This window comes from Ornithorhynchus anatinus, chromosome 5 (assembly GCF_004115215.2).
Source record: "Ornithorhynchus anatinus isolate Pmale09 chromosome 5, mOrnAna1.pri.v4, whole genome shotgun sequence".
Classification (NCBI taxonomy): domain Eukaryota; kingdom Metazoa; phylum Chordata; class Mammalia; order Monotremata; family Ornithorhynchidae; genus Ornithorhynchus; species Ornithorhynchus anatinus.
This window is the reverse complement of record NC_041732.1, coordinates 91,387,672-91,409,492: the sequence shown is the minus strand read 5'-3', so window position 1 is coordinate 91,409,492 and position 21,821 is coordinate 91,387,672. Positions and strand designations below refer to the sequence as shown.

The 21,821-nt window shown below is 48.4% G+C and overlaps 1 protein-coding gene across 5 annotated transcripts in view; it reads left to right on the top strand.

The window, feature by feature from the left end:
* LDLRAD4 (low density lipoprotein receptor class A domain containing 4) overlaps window positions 1–21,821 on the top strand; it is a 365,789-nt gene that overhangs the window by 62,363 nt on the left and 281,605 nt on the right. For 4 of the 5 annotated variants that reach the window (XM_029065135.2, XM_029065136.2, XM_029065134.2 and 1 more), the window contains exon 2: window positions 8,291–8,365. The gene's annotated coding sequence lies outside the window, so the exon portion shown is untranslated. Of the gene's footprint in view, window positions 1–8,290; window positions 8,366–21,821 lie in introns of those variants that run through there. The other variant, XM_029065149.2, reaches the window with a different exon arrangement.

Genomic DNA, 21,821 nt, shown 5'->3' with positions numbered 1-21,821 from the left:
GTGCAGGGATCAGTCTCTTGCTCTTCCCCAGTAAGAACTGTGGGGTGGGGGTGGGTGACCCTTTAATGGCCACCTGAAAGCTGTATTTTGGGGGTCCTGGTCACCCACTGAGTCTCATCCCTTGCCTGCCAGAAGTAACTGGCCAGCTGGGGAAGAAAGTGCCCGATGTGGACATTTCCCCTGAGTTCTAGTAATGAAACCTCTCTGTGAGGGGAGCTTAATACCACTGGAGAGGGTCTCCCCGAGGACTGGCAGAACTGTCTTAGCCTTCTTAGGAATGGGGCCAGGGAACCAATGAAGAAGGGAGGGATTTTTGAAGGACATGTGGTTTTGTGCCTTCCAGACTTTATCATGAAGGAATCTCCCGTTTCGACAGTGGCCGACAGAGGTTGGAAGTAGAGTTGTGAGGCTAGAACACCGCACCGTAAACCTTGCGCTTCAATCAGAGGTGTGAGCGGTTCTGGCAGTTTCTGGGCAGAAGCAGTGCTGATTGATTTATCCTTTCCTTGATGGGACTGGGTCCAACTTCCTGTCAGGTGGAGAGCATGGATTCGCTCTCCTAGGTTACTGTGTCAGTCTGTCTGGCTACCCAGCCCACCCCGTTGTTCCAAGGCCTTACCCGAGGTCTCCAGGCTGCCGCTAAGGGGATGCCATGGTGAATGCTTCCGTGTGGAACTGCGCTTTGCTGGTGATTCGGCTTCACGGGGCACCGCTCCTCCGATCGATTCCCTGTGTTTGAGGTTGGGCAATCAGTTGCACGGTTTCTTCTTGGATCTGGGGGTTTCAGACACTGGGGCGTTTGAATAAGGGCTCAGCCTGGGCTCTGCACAGCAGCCGCATAGGTTGTGGGTTGTGAAATCTCAATGGTAAAAACTCAGTGGTAAATTCAGGCAACAGGGCAGCAGAGCTTGCTCTGATTAAGGTGTTTACTGCATGACCTACAGTTAAAAATTAGATGCTAAAGGCTACTTATCTCCCCTCTTCAGTTTAGGGTGTGTGAGTGTGGGGGCTTGGCTTCTTGTGGACAGTGATCTTGAATTCCAACCCTCTTATATTGTAGTCTCCCATGTGCATAGTACAGTGCTCGGCGCACAGTAAGCGCTCCATAAATGCTATTGTCTGATTGACTCAAAGGCTAAAGGGGATTTTAAGCAGGACATAGCCTCTGGAATCCAGCACAATCTCCAAGCAGAGCCCTGGACCTGCAGGGGACCAGAGATTCCCCCAGGAGTGATATCCCCAGCTACCATCTCGGAATTTCTTTTCTATCCCCAATTTATAAAAATCGGCCTCCCAGATGACCCTTGGGTGGGTTCGGAGACGTCGCCGCCGCGGCCGACCAGCTACAGCTCCTGCCCATCCTGCTCATTTTAGAAGGTGGTGGTGGGGATCGGGATTTTCCATGAACTGCAAAAATGTGGCTCTTCCAAAACAGCCGACCCCTTGGGAGCCTGGTGTGAGCTCTCAAGCGGGAACCCCTTCGGCTTCAAACCTCACCCTAGGGACTGGTTCAGGGTGACCTTTACTTTTTCACTACGTCTCAAGACATCTGCTGTCTTGCAGGGGGAGGAGCTGAACGTCTCCTGTCGAAACCCCAGCGTCTCATCGGAGGCGGTGGAACTTGGCATCAGACGTTGGCTCCATCCCTTCGAGAGAACAGATGTCCCGAGGATTGGGAGGAGGCTTGAGGGTTTTCTCCGGGAGCTCGCGGCCTCTGCTGAGAGATGTTCTGAGCCAGGGTGAATCAGATGGAGAGCGGGATCCGCTGGTGTGAGGGTGGACCCACCCTAGCTGTCTAGAGCTCTGTACTAAGCACTTGGGAGAGTACAGTAGACAACACTAGCAGGAGACACTACATGTCTCCAAGCTCTTTGTACCTCCAGTCTCCTCTCCCTCTCTCTGGGGCAGGGGCCAAGCACATGAGCCTGTCTGTTGTCAGCGTGAACAGTGAAGGAATTCCTACTTCTCGGTCCCCTTCGGGGATGTGCGGTGAACGATCCAGACTGGAGAGAGGATCGAAAAGTGCATGAGGCAGAAGGTCCCAGCACAGGAGTTTTAGTCATTAAGACAACCCCGAAATACGTGCCGGCTGCTGTTCCCCGCCCCGGCTTCCTGCGTGCGTGTTCCGTTCCAATGCTGAGGGTAGAATCAGAGCGGGATCGATAGGACTGGGAGAGGTTTTAACTCGAAGCCAGTGTTTCTGCTGTCTGCATTGATAAATAAAGATAAGGTTTATTTATACCAGACCTGCCTATAAAACTGTCCTTGGTGCTTTACAATAAAATAGATTAAATCATTGAAGTGGTCCGAGACAAAAACTATTAAAGTTGGCATGGAGTGCCATTACTGCCGGAGGCTACCTAACCTGGGGAGGGAGTTTCAGCTGCTCTTGGAGGTTGTCTGAGGTCACCGGTGAGGTCATCACTGAGGTCAATCCTTGCCCCCCGCCCCCCCGCCCTCCATGGGCAGGGTACCTGTTTACCAACTCTGTTATATTATACTCTCCCAAGTGCTTAGTTCAGAGCTCTGCACACGGTAAACATTCAATAAAAGCGATTGATTGATTGATTGACCGACTGATCTGACCTTCACCCTCAGATCCCGGTCTCTCAGGCAGAAGGAGGGAGATTGGAGCGCATCAGAAGTTGAAGGCAGGATGCTGAGTGACAACAACGTGGTATTTGATAAGTGCTTATTGTGTGAGAAACGCTATTCTAAGCACCGAGGTAGATACAGGGATAATCGGGTTGGACACAGTCCCTGTCCCTCATCGGGACCCGTAGTCTAAGTAAGAGGGAGAACAGGAAATAATAATCATGATGATGGCGATTATCATTATTGTCGTGTTTGTTAAGTGCTTACTACGTGCCAGGCACTGTCCTAAGTGCTGGGGCGGAAACGAGCAAATCGGGTTGGACGTAGTCCCTGTCCCACAAGAAGCTACACCCTTAATCCCCATTGTGCAGATGAGGCAACTGAGGCATGGTGAAGTTAAGTGACTTGCCCAAAGTCACACAGCGGGCAAGTGGCGAAGCTGGTTTTAGAACCTGGGTCCTCTAACTACTGGCTTATTTGGGAGAAGGGAGCTTTTCTTTCCAGGTCAGCTTTCGATGGGTGGAGGGTTGACTGGTGCCCTAGAACAGGATTGGAAATCAGCTGGTTCCCCTTCTGACCTCTCGTCCTGCTAACGTGCTTCTGCTTTCTACCTTTAGTGAGCTGTTGTGGGACTTTTAGGGTGGGAGGCGTCCTGCGTATCTTTTGGCAACTGCAGTAGGGCAGGTGGCTTGGGAGCTGAGGAAGAGAAGAGAATCAGCAGTCTGCTGGAGGGTGGGCAGAGTTTCTACCTGAGTAGTTTGAGGGGGCAGCTGCGGGGGAGGAGGAGAGGCTGTAAAAAGGAACCTCTGGTTCTTGAGTGTGTGAACCCTTTACCCTGGGGAGAAGGCCAGACAGGTTTTTAGCCACGATGGGAGCCAGGGGGCGGAGGTCGGTCTCCCTTGGTGGAGTTTAAGCAATAAGAGCGTGGGCAGGGCAGCGGACTGCAGGCAGGGCGACAGGTTTCTGCCCAGACCTCAGCCTGTCGTCTACTACCTTAACCTACTCAGGGAAAGCCGAGCCGTTACCCTGGCCCTTGCCTAGAAGCAAAATGGCTTAGCGGATAAAGCATGAGCCTGGGAGTCGGAAGGACCTGGCCCTGCCCCTTGTCTGCTGTGTTACCTTGGGCGAGTCACTTCACTCCTCTTTGCCTCAATTACCTCAACTATAAATTGGGGATGGAGACTGTGAGCCCCACGTGAGACAGGAGCCGTGTCCAACCTGATTTACTTGTATCCACCCCAGCGTTCAGTAGTGTGTGGCACATAGTAAGCACTGAAAATTACCATTATTATTATTATTACTGAGGTTCCCAACCTATTGCTACAGAGATCGGATGTCAGGAATCTTGAGAGGGTCCCGGGGCGATCCAGGGTGGATGGTCTCCGGTCGTATTATCACTGTCGGTGAAATCCACGTGACTCGATTTGAGTTCCAAATAGAAGTGCCCCTCTTGGTTCCAGAGTTATTCGGTGCAGGCCTGTGGGCGCCAGCTAGTGCAAAAGTGTTTTTAAATAATAATGATGATGATGGTATTTGTTAAGAGCCTACTATGTGCCAAGCACTGTTCTAAGCACTGGGGGGATACAAGGTAATCAGGTTGTCCCACGTGGGGCTCACAGTCTTCATCCTCATTTCACAGATGAGGGAAATGAGGCAAAGAGAAGTTAAGTGACTTGCCCAAAGTCACCCAGCTGACAAGTGGCGGAGCCAGGATTAGAACCTTGGACCTCTGACTCCCAAGCCTGTGCTCTTTCCACTGAGCCACCCTGCTTTAAAGCAATCACCTAGTGAATGAAATGAAGAGAAAGAGTGTTGCCTAGTGTGGTCACAGGAGCCAGAGGCCCTGGGTTCTGATCCCAGCTCTGCCGCTCATCTGCTGTGTGACCTTGGGCAAATCACTTCACTTCTCTGTATCTCAGTTTCCCCATCTGTAAAGTGGGGATTAAATCCTATGCCCTCCTGCCTAGAGATGGGACAGGGATTGTGTCCAACCTAATAATCTTGTCAAGCTACCCCAGTACTTAGAATTGTGCTTAGCACATAGTAAGCGCTTAACAAATGCCATTATTATTATTATTATTATTATTATTACTGGAGCCTGGCGGTAGCTTAGAGGGCACCTGTGTTTCAGCTGGTTTCCTAACTGTAATTTATTTTGACATCTATCTCCCCAGCTAGATAGTAAGCTCCTCAAGGACAGGGAGGAGCCTGTCGACTAACTCTCTTATACTCTGCTGAGATCTCAGTACCCGGCCCAGAGTAATTCATTCATTCATTCATTCATTCATTCAATAGTATTTATTGAGCGCTTACTATGTGCAGAGCACTGTACTAAGCGCTTGGAATGGACAAATCGGTAACAGATAGAGACAGTCCCTGCCCTTTGACGGGCTTACGGTCTAATCGGGGGAGACGGACAGACGAGAACGATAGCAATAAATAGAATCGAGGGGATATAAATAGAATCAAGGGGATATAAATAGAATCAAGGGGATAAATTAATGCTAATAAACCAACCAATCAGTGGCATTTATTGACCGCTTACTGTGTTCAGAGCACTGTATTCATTCCTTCGGTCATCTGTTGAGCGCTTCATGTGCACAGAGCACTGTGCTAAACATTTGGGAGAGTGCAATATAACAATACACAACATGGCTTAGTGGATAGAGTGGATAGTTCCTTCATCTGCAAAACGGGGATTAGGAGTGTGAGCCCCATGTGGGACGGGAACGCTGTCCATCTTGATTAACTTGTATCTACCCCAGCACTTAGAACAGTGCTTGGCACATAGTGAGGGCTAAACAAGTACCATCATCATTATTATTATTATTATTAATAAACAAACTCCCCGCTCACAATGACCGTACTAAGCTCTTGGGAGAGTAATGGAGTTGGTAGAAACAGTCCCTGCCCACAAAACACTTAGTGTAAAGGGGGAGACCGACATTAAAAGAAATTACGAAGAAGGGAAATGACAGAATATAAAGTTATATACATAAGTGATGAGGGGTTGGGGGTGGTGTGAATATTAAAGTGCTTAAGAGGTGCAGACCCAAAGACAGAGGTGATGTGAAAGGGAGCGCAAAGGAGGAAGTGAAGGCTTAGGGAAAGTTTCTTATAGGGGATGTTGAATTTACACCCTTTATTCACCCCTCTCTCAGCCCCACAGCACTTAGGTACATAGCCGTAATTTATTTATTTATATTAGCATGTGTTTCCCCCTCTAGACTGTAATCTAGCTGTGGGCAGGGAATGTGTCTCTCAATTCCATTATACTGTACTCTCCCAAGCACCCAGTACAGTGCTCTGTACACAGTAAGTGCTCAGTAAGTAAATTCATTTATTTATTGACTGATGTGATTTTAGAAGAGTTTTTGGGGAGAGTTGTTGTCTGTTGGATATGAAGCAGGAGGGAGTTCCAGGCAGGAGGGGGGATGTGAGTAAGGTAAGAGGTCGGTGGTGAGATAGAAGAGATCTGGGTGCAGTATATAGGTTGGCTTTAGAGGAGCCAAGCGTATTCTTGGTGGATTGGTTTACTGAATATCACCATTTTCACTTGTGTCTGCCCATGAATGGTCCTTTCTTCTGGAGCTCTAGACCATAAGCACGTTATGCTAATTCTGGGGTTTTTTTTTTTATAGTATTTGTTAAGCGCTTATGTGCCAAGCCCAGTATTAAGCGCTGGGGAAGATACAGGTTAATCAGGTTGGACACGGTCCCTGTCCCAGGTAGAGCTCCCAGTCTTAATTCCCATTTTACAGATGAGATGACTGAGACCCAGAGAAATTAAATGACTTGCCCAAGATCACACAGCGGCAAGTGGCAGAGCTGGGATGAGAACCCAAGTCCTTCTGGCTTCCAGGCCTGTGCTCTATCCACTCTGTAAGCATTCAGTAAATACAATTGAGTGATTGACCACGTGAAGCCTGCCCCACACGCGAGACTCCGGACCCGGGGGAGGAGAGGCTCTCTCCCACACTCTGCCCCCATTCTCTGCTGCTCCCAAGAGTGCCAGCTCCCGTTGCCCCCCAGCCCCAAACTCGACCTCAGGCAGCTAGAGCCCCAGTGCTCCGGGGCTCCGTACCCAGCTCTGCTCGGCAATAGCCAAACTTTCCAAGGGATGGCTAGCCGGTCCCTCCATCCCTCCTCCGGTCCATCTGTCCGCGCTCGTGTTGTATTTCCCTCTCCCATCCACTTAGTGCAGTGCTCTGTCAATATTAAGTGCTCAATAAATACCATTGACTGATAGATGGATTGGACCTCTTCTGGAAATTTTCGGGTGCTTAAAAGTGATTTCGCCCCTCTCGAGGTCACACCTGGAAAGTTTCCAGTACTCTACCGATTTCGACTATGGAAGGGAGAGTCAAGCAGAGGCCTATCTTGGAGACTGTCAGAGATCTAATGGGTGGGAAAGGAACGTAGAAACATAGCATCCTCCTCTGGCTCTCCCTGTGGACAGGTGGGCGCTGGACCCCCAACCCCACTTAATTCCACTCTCTTCCACATCGCCCAGACCCTCAGCACTTATGTACGTATCCATAGTGAATTTATTTATAACGTCTGTCTCCCCGCCTAGACCGTAAGCTCACGCTGGGCAGGGAGAGTGTCGGTTATGTTGTTGTCTTGTGCTCTCCCGAGTGTTTTATACAGTGCTGTTCACACAGTAAGTGTTCAATCAATACGACTGCTTGATTAATCCTCTCCCACCCTGTGCCCCCTTCCTGGAGAGCATCATCATCAAAGTTACCGATTTGTACTCTGCACATAGTAAGCGCTCAATAAATACTATTGAATGAATGAATAGCCCGATGCGGCCTGCAGCCCTCGAAGGCATCGGTCGTAGCAGGCCCTCGGATGTCAGTGCAGAGCACCTGTTGTCCGGAGAGGCCGCAGTCAGAGAGCTGGACGGGGGAGGAGAGGTGGTTCTTGGACAGGAGGAACCCTTGCTGCCTGGCTTTGCCTTTCCCTAGAGGAAGAGCCAGGAGCCGGCTTCGGCCCGGGGAGCGGGGTGGTAGGGCCGATTCAGCCCGCAGAGGAGAACGGGTCAGAGGGTCGCTGAGGGCGTTCATCCTGGATTGGTCTTGGGTTCAGTTTAACAACAGAGCTCCCCATTCTTTCTCCAAACACGGCCCCGTGGGCTGGCTTGGGAGCGGCGGGAAGTGGCGTGCTTGCCCTGGCTGCCTTCGAAACAATATGCCCCTTGTCACCCTGGCATCAAGAACAGGGGAAAAGACTGCACTTTTGAAACCAAGTGATAGGGCAGCGTTGCCCATTCTAAATGTCGCTTTGTGACAAGCATTCAATATTGACTTTTTTAGCGTCCAAGACTGTTACCTGTTATGCTGGTTCTTTTGTATCCAGCGTCTGGCTCTAGTGGGGTGAATTGCCAGTTTTAGCCAAGAAAAATGTCCCCAGTGACTCACTTCAATTCCAAACCTGATAAGGCCTAGATTATTAAACCACATCTCTGGGATCCCCGATGCCAAGTGCGGAGGACTCGAGCCGGGGGTGGTGTGGGCTGGATCCTGTTCTTAACTTTGTCCGGCCCCGGCTGAGCTACTTGGTGCCTCGTGCCTCAGTTTACCTCTCAATAATAAGCCCTTATTAGTGCAGGACTAAACACTTAGTACCGGTGTTCTGCACTCAGTAAGCGCTCAGTAAATACTGTGGATTCATTGATTGATTTGCCTTTTAGGGGTCACGAGAGAACTGTGTTAACAAGCTGAAGAGGTTGGATCCCCTTGGAAGAAAGGCAGTGCAAACTCCCAAGGTGAGGTTTACAAGTGGATTTTAGTACTTAAGTGCTTCGAAGGGCCCCTCTTAGGGGTGCTGGATTTCTCTAGCTGAGAAAAAAAACTGGCCGACTGACCTTTCCACATGGAGTTGTGTATTTATTTTTGGTTCTTACAGGTGAAGTCAATTTTATCTTTTACATAACGTATCTTAGTAGGGCTTCTGAACGTCTGAATGGAGAACAGGGAGATGAAATTTTCAGGGGTCTCGGAGGCCACTGAGGCTGGAAACCGACCGTGGGAGCCGTCTGGGATGCTCCGCGCTTGTGGTTTGGAGAAAAGTGTCTGCAAGCTGGATGTTCTGCCTGAGGGATGCCTCCTATTGGAACGTACACCTGTGGTTGTGACCTCTGACCTGCCTGCAGGGAACATGGAGGCGGCAGAAAGAGAATCAGTCGGCGACTTTCGAGAAATAAGAGTCCGTCCCTCTCGTGTATACCTTCCTTTCTCAATGTCGTGTACAGAACAGCGGTCGGTGGTTTGACAGTTGGGAGCTGTTGTACTTCTTTCCCCGTGACTTGAAAGGGAACTCTGAGCTGCTGTCCCCCTTCAGGCAGTGTTGGGGTTACCTCAATAAACAATGATAGCGTTGAGCCCCCAGGGTTCAGGGGTCCCCTCCTTACTTTGTCCCACATGCACTTGAGTTTGTACCCTTTAAACGCCTAGGTGCTCTCCCAGCCTCCCACTGCACTGGATTCCCTGCTAGATTGATTGTATACTCCATGAGAGATTGGACCTAATAATGTTAATAATAATGTTGGTATTTGTTAAGCGCTTACTATGTGCAGAGCACTGTTCTAAGCGCTGGGGGAGGCACAGGGGAATCGGGTTGTCCCACGTGAGGCTCACGGTTAATCCCCATTTTACAGATGAGGGAACTGAGGCACAGAGAAGTAAAGTGACTTGCCCACAGTCACACAGCTGCCAAGTGGCAGAGCCGGGAGTCAAACCCATGACCTCTGACTCCGAAGCCCAGGCTCTTTCCAGTGAGCCACGCGGCCTCCTTTTACTACTGTGCTCTCCCAAGTTCGGTACTCGGTAATGCACGATAAATACGACTGGTTGACTGTTTGACTGAGCAACTACTAAAGGCAATGCGGGATAGTCAACGTTTGGGAAATGCAACGGAAGCACAGGAAACATTCCCCGCCCACAAGAAGCTTACACTCTACAGGGGAGGACAGGCATGGAGGGCCAAGGAGCCTGAGTCTCTTTCCGGTGCTTATCCTGTTTATTCTCCTGGACCCCTTTAGTGGAGGTGAGTCGTAGAGAGAAGAGGAGCGTTATCCCAGTTTGCACATGGAGAAACTGAGGCCCTGCGTGTTTAAGCCTCGTGCTTGATTTTGGAAGATTTTGACACCTGCACCCCACTTCCTTCTAAGTTTTTGAATTTATGTTCTGACAACAAAAACAATCGTGGTATTTATTCAACATGTAGAGGTACCAAGCACGGTGCTAGACACTGGGGTAGATTAATCAATGGCATTTATTGAGTGCTTAATGTGTCCAAAGCACTATACTAAGCGCTTAGGAGAATACAATATAACAGGGTCGGTAGACACGTTCCTTCAGTCAGTCAGTCGTATTTATTGACCCTTACTACTTGCAGAGCACCGTACTAAGCACGTAGGAGAGAACGAGAAAGCAATATAACCGATGCATTCCCTGCCCACGAGGGATTTACGGTCTAGAACAGGTTAGACAAAATCTCCATCCCATCTGGAACTCACAATCTGTCCTTCTGTTCCTTCTCTTCCTCTTCCCTTCCATGTCTCTTGAGGAGAAGGAGCATGCACAGGTCTTTGGAAATTTCCTGCAGCCAATTTTAAGCTGCTTTTCATTCATTCATTCATTCATTCATTCATTCATTCGTATTTATTCATTCAGTAGTATTTACCGATTGCTTACTGTGTGCAGGACACTGTACTGAGCATTTGGAAAGTACAAGTGGACACATAGAGAGCACACTGGCTATTGTGTACCTGAGTGTGGGCAAACATGGGCTGGACGGTTAGCCTCACCTGGAATGCTAAAGGATCTGATTCATCTCAGTCAGTCATTAAAAGTTGAACTAGAAGCAACACGAATCAGCCCGGTTCAGGAATTAAGGAATCCAGGGAAGACTATTATACAAATTGTTATCTCATTCTGCAATGTAAAGCAAAGTAGAATTGAGAAAAATCCATTGTTTAATATTTTGGGCTTGAGTTGCTTTTAATGCTTGAAATCTCCTCCAGGGTGGGGGCCGGAACTTTTTGTTTTTCTGTATGGGCCCAAGTGCCAGTACTGGGGTCTGCAAACACATTCCCAGAATGGTACTCTGGGCACAGTAGGGTATCAAGACTGTCCTCAATATTTGGAAAGCATGCAGTAAATGCTCTTGATGAGATGACAGATCACCTCTATTCAAATGCTCACATCTACCTCTCCAGCCCCGATCTCTCCTCTTCTCTGCCTCTCCCATTCCCTCCTGCCTCCAAAGCACCCCTATGCCAATGTCCCGCTGGCATCTCAAGCTCACTATGTATAAAACTGAACTCATTTTACCGCCCCAATCTTCTCTTTCACATATCTTTCCCAACCCAGTTGACAACCCCACCATCCACCCTATCTCCAAAACCACTAATCTTGGCATTTCCATCCTCTCTTCACCCTCTTTAAACCCCCATATTGACTCTGTCACTAAATCCCATTGGTTTTTCCTCCACAAGCGTTTTCAGGATCCCTCTCCATCTGTGTAACTACTATGCTGGTCCATGAACTTGTCATGTCCTGGATTGGAGGATTTAGCCTTCTCTGGTCCATTCTTCACTCTGCTCCCTGGGCCATTTTTCTAAAATGTCATTACAATTGCTTGTCATTGGATTACTTGTCACCTGTAATCTCCTTGTGGACGGGGATCACACCTACTAATTCTCTTGTATTATAATAATAATATTAACAGTAATAACTGTGGTATTTGTTAAACACTTACTAGATGTCAAGAACTTTACTAAGCTCTGGGTTAAATACAAGATGATCAGGTACCACATGGAACTCACAGTCTAAATAGGAGAGAGAAGAGGTATTGAATCCACATTTTGCAAATTAGGGAATTTAGGCACAAAGCAGTGAAGTGACTTGCCCAAAGTCACCCAGCAGGTAAGTGGTGGAGCTGGAATTAGAAGCCCGGCTCTGTGACTCCCATGCCCGTCCTCTTTCCACTAGGCCATGGTGCTTCTGAACTTTCCGAGCATTAAGTTCAGTGTTCCACACACAGTAAGCCCTCAATATATACACCGATTGATTGATTAATCACATCTTCTCTAGGATAACTTGGCTGATTAATTTCCAAATTTCCCTGTTTATCCATCAATCATTGGTATGTAGCGAGCACTCGCTGAGCTCAGAGAGTACAATACATCAGAAATGGTAATAATAATAATAATAATTGTGGTATTTGTTAAGTGCTTTACTATGTGCCAAGCACGGTATGAAGCGCTGGGGTGGATACAAGCAATTTGGGTTGGACACAGTCCCACATGGGGCTCACAGTCTCAATCCCCATTTCACAGATGAGTGAACTGAGGCGCAGAGAAGTGAAGTGACTTGCCCAAGATCACACAGCAGGCACCTGGTAGAGCAGGGCACCTTCTCTGCCCACAGAGAGCTTTTGGTAGACATATTCCCTGCCCGCAGCAAGCTTAACGATCAAATACATTTTCTGGTTTCTGGGAGTGACTTTTTCTCCGAGGCCAAAGAATGTGGAATGTCACAGGGTGATCTGGAACTGCCTGAAAGGTTTTACCTGAAAAAGGAAGTGGTCAATTCCTATTTGCACATATTTGATGGATTTTAGGATTTTTTTTCTTCTATTTTAGCAAAAAATAAATATTTGGAAAGAAGAAATTCACCAATCCATGACCTGTGGGTTCTTCTTTTTTTTTTACCTTTGGCTGGTCTTAGATTCATAATATCTTTATTTTTCTTTGTTATTCTTTATACTTTAAAAATGATTTTTCTATTCTCCATTGAGTTGGGTTGGATTAAACACTGACTATGTGCCAAGCACTGTAGTAAGCACTGGGGTAGCTACCAGGCAGTCAGAACAGATGCAATCCCTGTCTGTCTCCCAGGGGCTTCCAGCTAAGAGGTAACTTATCTCCATTTTACAGAAACTACATCTGCTTTGAGTAGTTGAGCACTGTCCTTTGGAACTAAGGAGATAAGCAAACAGATGACACTGGGAAAGATACCCTGGAAAAACAATTCTTTTCTTTTCAACCCACCCAGGGAAAACATTTCCCATTTTGATTTTTGAAACAATAGTTCAGGCGTTGAGAGGACTGGTTGTTCTTTAAGCTTGTTTTTCTAGGGAGCTTTAAACTGCAAATAAATAAAACAGACAGAGCCTGGCTTCTCCCGGACATGAACCCGGACACTAGCGCCTTGACTGTTAAGGTCATAGCCCATTGTCCTCCCTGAAATTCTACGAATCCCACTTGTTTCAGTCAGCTTGTCTTCATTATTCAGAGGCCTAATTGGAATATGGTGGCTGACCGTCGTGTTTTGCCAATTCAGAGTCTTAAAGAGTTCAGAGTACAACCTCGGAATTGCCAAACCTTTCAGAATTGGGCTGCCTTTCTGAACAGCAGCTAAGTCGAGAGCCACTGTGGGTGCTGGGTCAGGAAAGGGGCTTATTCTCAATAACAGTTCTACTAATAACAACTGTGATACTTGTTAAGCGTTCACTGTGTGTCAAACACTACAAGATAAGCAGATCCAACTCAGTCCCTGTCACACAAGGGGCTCACTTACCTACCCAGTTTCATGCTGGAAACAGGTATCCAATTAATCAATCGATCGCATTTACTGAGGACTAACTGTGTGCAGAACACTACACTAAGCACTTGGGAGAGTATAATGTAACAGAGTTGGTAGACAGGTTCCCGGCCCATAATGAACTTTCAGTCTAAAGGTGGAGCCAGGCATTAAAATACTCTCCCAAGCACATAGTACGGTGCTCTGCACCTAGTAAGCGCTCAATAAATTCCACTGACTGTTTGAAAATAAATTATGGATATGCACATTTTTGCAATGGAGTTTGTAACAGATTCATAAGAGAAATTTTGGATGTCCTAATTAGAGGGCCTCTAGTGCGAGTGTTTCCTGAAGGAGAATTATAAGTCATTTCGCCTTGTGATTTAGCCACGCTTTGGTGCAATTATCATGGAGTCTAGAGTTGCAGTGCAGGTCCTGGGCCTGGCCCGTATGAATCAGCTCTGGGTGTCGCAGAGGAGTGACCTGGAGAGGCGCCTAGCCGTAGTTACCCTGAGACCCTAGGCAGGTTCGGCACGATCGATAGCGTCTGTGTGTTGGTTTTCTGCTTCAGCCGAAGCCTGCCGGTGGCATCCATTTTTCATCTGAGGTCAGTCACAGTCGCTCTGCAGAAGGAAAGAAATGGCTTTCCTTCCAGTGGGGTGACAGCTGGGTTGCTTTTTGATGCTTGAGGATCAATCGCATCCCTTAACCTCGATCATCCTTCAGATTAGTCACCCCATGGGGAATGAGGTTGTGGACGTCCTCCCCCACCGTCACCACTTGTGTGTATTCAGTCTCCCTTGGCCATTACTGGAAAAGAATAATAATAGTAATTTTAAGCACTTACTGTGTGTCAAGCACTGTTGTAAGCACTGGGAAGATACAAGATAATCAGGGATATGAGATAATCGGGTCAGACACAGTCCCTGTCCCACACAGAGCTCACAATCTAAGTAGAAGGGGGAATAGGTATTGAGTCTCCATTTTACAGCTGAAGTAACTGAGGCACAGCAAAGTTAAATTACATGTCCAAGGTCACAAGCAGGCACATAGCAGAGCTGGGATTCGAACCCAGGTTCTCTGACTCCCAGGCCCGTGCTCTTTCCACTAGGTCACACTGTAGTCCCTGCCCTTGAGCCACTCACAGCCCAGTGCAGGAGACAGACAGGCCCAAAGGGTGTCCAGACAGCGGCCAAGAGCAAAAGGGAAAACATAGATTCAACTGGAAAAAGCGTGAGTGAGCAAAAAGGGAATGAATAAACCCCCATCAGTGATAAGGGTGGCATAACCTGCTCAGGGAAGCAACGTGGCTCAGTGAAAAGAGCCCGGCTTGGGAGTCAGAGGTCGTGGGTTCTAATCCCGACTCTGCTGCTTGCCAGCTGGGCGACTTTGGGCAAGTCACTTAACTTCTCTGTGCCTCAGTGACATCATCTGTAAAATGGGGTTTAAAACTATGAGCCCCACGGGGGTCAACCTGATCACCTTGTATCCCCCACTGCTTAGAACAGCGCTTTGCACATAGTAAGCGCTTAACAAATACCACCATTTATTTTTGAGAAGCAGCGTGGCTCCGTGGAAAGAGCACGGGCCTGGGAGTCGAAGGTTATGGGTTCGAATCCCGGCTCTGCCAATTGGCAGCTGTGTGACTTCTCTGTGCCTCAGTTACTTCATCTGTAAAATGGGGATTAAGACTGTGAGCCTCGCATGGGACAACCTGATGACCCTGTATCTACCCCAGCACTTAGAACAGTGCTCTGCACGTAGTAAGCGCTTAATAAATACCAACATTTTTATTATTATTACCTTTCGATACCGTTGGGCATTGAACTCTCTTTTAAACATGGTGGCACATTCTGCTGCCGCTCCCTTGCCGGGCTTAACCGGTGGACTGAAACGCTCCCCGGGCCACCTGTTGGGCTGCTGCCATTCTATTAATATTCCACTGAATTCCGAGGAAAGTTAGAGGACAAGCCATTGCCTCCAGCCACCAGCTGATTTGGAGTGTGGCCTCTGCCAACTATGGTGGATATTTCCTCCCCTCCACAAAACAATCTCCTTTTTGCCCTTTTCTTCACTTCCTGTGGAATCAGGAAAAATGTTGACGAAGGGTACTGAAACTGTCTCCATCAAATAATAATAATAATAATGTTAGTATTTATTAAGTGTTTACTATGTGCAGAGCACTGTTCTAAGCACTGGGGAAGATACAGGGTAATCAGGTTGTCCCACATGAGGCTCACAGTTAATCCTCATTTTATAGATGAGGGAACTGAGGCACAGAGAAGTTAAGTGACTTACCCACAGTCACACAGCTGACAAGTGGCAGAACCAGGATTTGAACCCATGACCTCTGAATCCCAAGCCCAGGCTCTTTTCATTGAGCCACGCTGCTTCTCATTAAGATTCCTCCCACCCCAGTGAGGCCTTAGATTCAGGCAGAGTGATGTGGTCAGGGACAGGAGTGAAGGAGTGTCAGTCACTGGATATTTCCCCACGGGTTATCGTGGGCTAAAATGGGGATCAAATGAGAATGATTTCTGCCCCATGTAGGGCTCACGGTCTTAATCCCCATTTTACAGTTGAGTAACTGAGGAACAGAGAAGTAAAACGATTTGCCCAAGGTCACAGAGCAGACAAGTGACGTAGCCGGGATTAGAATCCAGGTCCTCTGACTCCAGACCTGGGCTCTTTCCACTAGACTACGCTGCTTCTTGCCACTTTCTCCTGCTCCTAGTCTTCTCCAAGCTGGTGTTGGGCTGTGTTTGTATGGAATCGGGGGGAGGGAGCAGGGTGGTGATCCTGACTCCAGAAATCCCACATTGCCACACCCTGGAAGGGGTAGCTGTTCCACTGGGAGCTGCCAGGCTGGATTGATGCCTCCCTGTAAACTGCCCCAAGTTTACCCGGTGATCTGGCAGGCCCTATTTAATCCTTCATTCAGGGGCATTCAGTCAATTCGTTCAATCGTATTTACTGAGCACTTAATGTGTGCAGACCACCGGACTAAACGCTTGAAAAGTACAATTCAGCCATAAAGAGAGACAATCCCTGCCCATAATGGGCTTACGGTCTAGAAGGGGAGAGACAGGCAATGAAACAAGTAAACAGGCATCGACATAAATAAATAGAATTATAGACATATACACATCAAAACAAGGAAACGGGCATTAATATAAATAAATAGAATTGTAGATATGTACATCTGGACGGCCATTCACAAATCCTACTGTCTTTAACCAGACGCCCCAGGCTCCGGGTGGGGCAGGAACCCCGGGCTTTGAGTGTCAAGCTGAAAAAGGGAAGAAAAGTTGGACTCTAGGGCGTAGAGATTTTTGCTTGGATTGAAAATGTGAATTCTAAATTCTGTGTGGTGACTGCCCATGTTCACATCTGGATTGGTTTTGAAAGCTAGGAAGTTGGGACTATTTCCTTGTATCTCCCAACCTCATGGCTCAGGGCTCCGCCCCCAGAGGGCTCTCCCTGGTAAAACCACAGGTGCTGTTCCTTGTCTCTGGGAATTCACTTGTGCCCACCCTGCCTCATCACATTACCTCAATCTGCCTCTTGCATCCAGCCAGAGACCGGGGTGGGGGTGAAGGGACATCTGCCCTGTAGCTCCAGGCAGAAGTACTTCTCGGTCTTTGAGTGAGATGCCCACCAACCAGGGCTGAGCTGACAAGACCGGACTCTCTGCAGTTTGAAACCTTCTCCCTCCCGGTCCTCACTGCCACTAAAAAATCCCTGTCCCCCTTTCACTCATGAACTCCAGATGAAAAGTTGTGGTGTATGACCCCAGACTCACTTTAATGTTTCAGTTTTACAATCCTGCTTCCCAGTGTAATTCCTGGATAAAAGCCCCCTCCCCTCTGTTTTCCTTGGACCCACTGCTCAGTGATGTTAGTAGTCAGCACAGGATATTATTTAAGCTACTGGACGTTTGTCTTATGAATTTTTGGTGTATTTTGCCCTGTCCTTAGCTTGCCTCTATCCAGTGGAAAGACTCTGGGCCGGGGAAGGACCTAAGTTCTACTCCCGGTTTTGCCACTGGTCTGCTGTGTGACGATGGACAAGTGTGACCTAGAACTCAACACCGCTGTGTCTCAGTTTCCTCATCTGTACAATAGGGATTAAATCCCATTTTCTCCTACTTAGGCTGTGAGCCTCATGTGATATCTAACCTGATTATCTTGTATCTATCCCAGTGCTTTAGAACAGTGTTTGACACATAGTAAGCACTTAACAAATACTATTATTATTGTTATTATTATCATCTTTTTAATACCATTATAAGTGATATGTGGTGTTAACACATCCATCAGAAGACATATCGTCACCACGCTGATGGAGAACATTTTTGCTTCAATCCAAAGGTACATCTTTTCAATTTATACACCGTTATTTCTAACTAATATTGAGCTGCTATTTGTTGCAGTGCTTCATTTTTGTAACCCTTCCTTGTTCCCATCTGGCTTTAGAACACATAATTGGCTCTCTCCCTCCTACTTATCCACTCTGTTTTCCCACCTCACCCTAGCTTGCACTCTTTGTTCCTCTCAGGCTAACCTCCTCACTGTGCCTCATTCTCAACTCTCATCTCTCCATGCCCTTTCCCTTGCCTGAAACTCTCTCCCCCTTCAAACATGCCAGCTGAGAGCTTTCTTCAACTTCAAAAAGTTAATCTAAGGAAATAAATCCAGATATGTCTTCCATTTTGTCAATAATGTGTCTTCCATTTTGTCAATAATGTTGAGGTAACAGAGCTGCTAGGATGTCACAAGAACATTTGTAGTGCCATGATTGGGTTGAAATAATTGCCCATTCAGCCCTTAATTCTGTCTCCAGTAATGGCACCAGAATGCTTGAAGGGACGGTGTGTTTGTTGTCCTTGTGGACACAGTCCCCCTCTAGGACGTGAGCCTGTGGTAGGCAGAAAATGTGTCTGTTTGTTGTTGTGGTGTATTCTCCCAAGCCCTCTCCCAAATCACTCTCCCAGTGCTTTGCACACAGTAAGTGCTCAATAAATATGACTGACTGACTGACTGAATGAATGAACATTCCTGAGATGGACCATCTCACATCCCTAACTTTCCCCTCTCTGTCCCAAATGTTTCCTGTGGAAAGCCTGGCTACTCTATTGTAGGTACCAGGGAGAGCAGAATATTTTAGTATTCGTCAGCTGGGAAAATGGAGGCGAGACCAACACTACATCAGACTTGCCCAGTGAAGTGATTTGTAAATACTTTGGGAGGGAAGGGATAATATCGGCTTGGTCTGGTGGGCTTCAGGAGCACCGCGGGACATTGAGGCGCAGCCAAAGACGAGGACGAAACCACCTTCTGCACGGGAAGGAATGAACTGTGGAACCCAGCTTGAACTCTGCCAGATAGTGCTGGGTGGCTTCAGCGGCCTGTCAGAGATTTCCTGTGACGTAAATGCCCCACAGGGAACCTGGAAAGTGGTAGGGGCTCCTTTGGAGTTCCTGGCCCGCACCGTGCCAACGCTTTCCCTGCCAAATGGCCCAGCAGCCGGGCTTGCCGGCTGCCCCAGGCCTACCTCTTTTGAAATGACTGAGGTTGCGGGGACAATATGGCCTCCGTGCTCATGCTTCTGCGGTGGTTCTCCTTTTTCAGTGGACCCTTTGGTGAATGCTTTTTTTATTTTAATGGTATTTGTTAAGTGCTTACTGTGTGCCATACACTGACCTGAATTCTGAGGCTAATCAAGTTGGACACAGTCCATGTCCCACATGGGACTCACAGTCTTCATCCCCATTTTACAGAATTTTCATTGAGAGCACACACTGTGCCTTAACATCAAAGAAAAGGACAGGAACCTGCATTTAGTCAGCTACCATTGCAGAGCTACCTTGTAATAATAATAATAATAATAATGATAACAGTAGTGATATATGTGTCGAGCCCTGAACTAAATGCTGGGATAAAGGCGAGATAATCGGAACGGACACAGTCCCTGTCCTACATACGGCTCACAATCTAAGAGGAAGGGCAATCAAACAATCAATCAGTCGTATTTATTGACTGTTTACTGGGTGCACAGCACTCTCCTAGGTGTCTGGGAGAGTGCGAAAACAGAGTCGGTAGGTATATTCCCTGCCCACCAGGAACTTAGAGGGGGACAGATATTAAAATGAATTATGGATATGTACATAAGTGCTGGAGAACGGAGGGTGGGGTGAATATCAAGTGCTTAAAGAGTATGCTCATTGTGGGCAGGGATCATGTCTACCAACTCTGTTATAACAATATGGTACTCTCCCAAGCACTTAGTACAGTACTCTGCACACAGAGAGCACTCAATAAATACAATGGCCTGTTACAGATCCCAGTCCATAGACAGTGCAGAAGGGACAACCAAGTATTTTATTCCCTTTTTACAGATGAGGGAGCGAAAGCTCAGAGAGGTTAAATGATTTGCCAAGGTCACGCAGCAAGCAAGTAGCAGAACCGGGATGAGCACCCTGGTCCTCTCATTCCCCGGTCTGTGAGCTTTCCATTAGAGAAGGTAAGAACAGGGCAAAATAGACTGTAGGATTTGCCCCCTTGGTGAGTATTTCCCAGCCCCCCGCCCCTCACCCTCCGGAATGGGACGTTTCCTCCACCAAACCCTGATCAAATGCAAACCCCCAGAGGCCACGGAAGAAACGCATGAGCGTAGGCTTGCGAATCGTTGGGGCGGAGGTGGAGAACTGCTTCTCCTTGGGTACAGAGGAGAATCAATACAGTATCCTGGTGTTCCGTACGCTATATTGGGAAGTGGAATGTTTTGTGTGGAGGTGAGTGGGCTTATCTGTACTCTAGACTGTTAAAACCACTGTGGGTGGGGAACCGACTCCGTTATGTTGTATTCTCCCAAGTACAATGTTTGGCACACCGTAAGCACTCAATAGATGCCACTGATTGACTGATTGATTGTACTCTACTTGTTTTTTAAGTTGAAGTGTGGAGTTGATAATTTTCAACTGTCAGGACAGATACGTTTAGGATTTCAATTTGGCAAAATGGGTGCTTTTCTGTAGGAAGAGGTGCAGGTTCATGCCAGTGTCGTAACTATCGTGTGGATCTAATAACAGCTAGTGTAGCCTGTGGAAGGTCTCTAATTTTTTCTTTGTAAGTTGAAACGGTTGTGTAAGCTTGGTTTTCTGGAAGGTGCACGAACCTCTTTATTTCTCAGTTATTTCTGGGTGATGTGCCTGAATGATCCAAACTTTTCCATCCACTTTTTTCCATTTCGCCGGCAGCAGGGCTGGTGAGTGACCCGGGCCCGGCGTTAGCCCAGCATGCTAAACCCCACCTTCCATCTCCCACTGCCCCACTCCCCAAGCCCCAGCCAAGGCTGGGCCTTTTCTCTTGCTAGCAGCTGGCGTCGGAGGGCACCACCATAACCCGACCAAGATGCCCTCACCGGAGGACCTCGTTTCCCTGTCCAGGCATTCAGGTTGGGGGCGGGAAAAGCGCCATCTCTCCAGAAAATGTTCTTGAAACCGGGAGCGACTGGTCACGGCCCATCTGCGGCCGGAACCTCGGCTCCACCAGACTCCCGCCGAGCGGCCGTCCGGCCTCGTTGACTCCTAAGGAATTCTTTGGCTTGGATTCGTCCGGCCCCAGCCTCTATGGAGCTGCCCCGGCAGGTTCGACAGATGGTTCGCTGTGGGTCAGACTGGATGGGGGGATCCTGCCCGGGCCGGGGGTAGAGGGCGGCTTTGGTCAGAGGATTAACCCCCGCCAAGCCCTTTCCCCCGTTGCCCGCCCCCACCCTCGGCCTGACTCTGCGACCGGAGGCAGAGACCCCTCGAGTCAGAGAGCTCTGTTTGCTCATTAATTTTATCCAGAGCAGATGGTCGTGGCGGGGGACTGGAGCACATATCCGTGCCCGGGGAAGCAGGAGTGATGAAATACGCTCTGGTAAATGCGTCAACAGTCTCTGCGAGGAAATGAGGTTCCCCAGGTTGGGAACGGACTGTCTGGCAGCACGGGGAAGCCCCAGAGAGGGTGGCGAGGGTGGCGAGGGATGGCCACCTGGATCTCTTTCACAGTCCCCAGCCCCCCTCCTTACCCGCCCCCACACACTCATCTGCTCCCTCCGCGGCCTCTGGGGCTTCACATTTGATCGGGAGTCAGTGGAGGAAATGTCCCAGGTGAGAGGGTAAGGGACAGGGGGCTGGGAAATACTCACTAAGGGTGCAAACAAGTCTGGTACCTCTCTGCCTTGAAGAGACAAGAATCGCGTTAGCACCTTCCTTAACCTCAGGTGTTTAGTTTATGCTTTTTTGGGGAGGGATGCGGCTGACCTGGACCTTTCGGACTGAACGGTGATGCTGTGTGAGCACCTCCATTAGTATGTGTGTCTGTGTGTGTGTGTTTGTGCCAAAGAGACATGGTCCAAGTGCTGAAGACCCAAACCAAGCCCCACCTTTGCCCGATTAACACATCGGAGCATCTGCAGAAGGGAACGGGCACTGGCTGAGGGAAGCTTTCTCCGTAATTTGTCCCGGCCCTCCAAATCCCATCCTCCTCTGGCTCTCCCTGTGGACAGGTGGGCAGTTGCCGCCCAACCCCACTTAATTCCACTCTCTTCCGCATCGCCCAGCCCCTCAACACTTAGGTGCGTATCCAT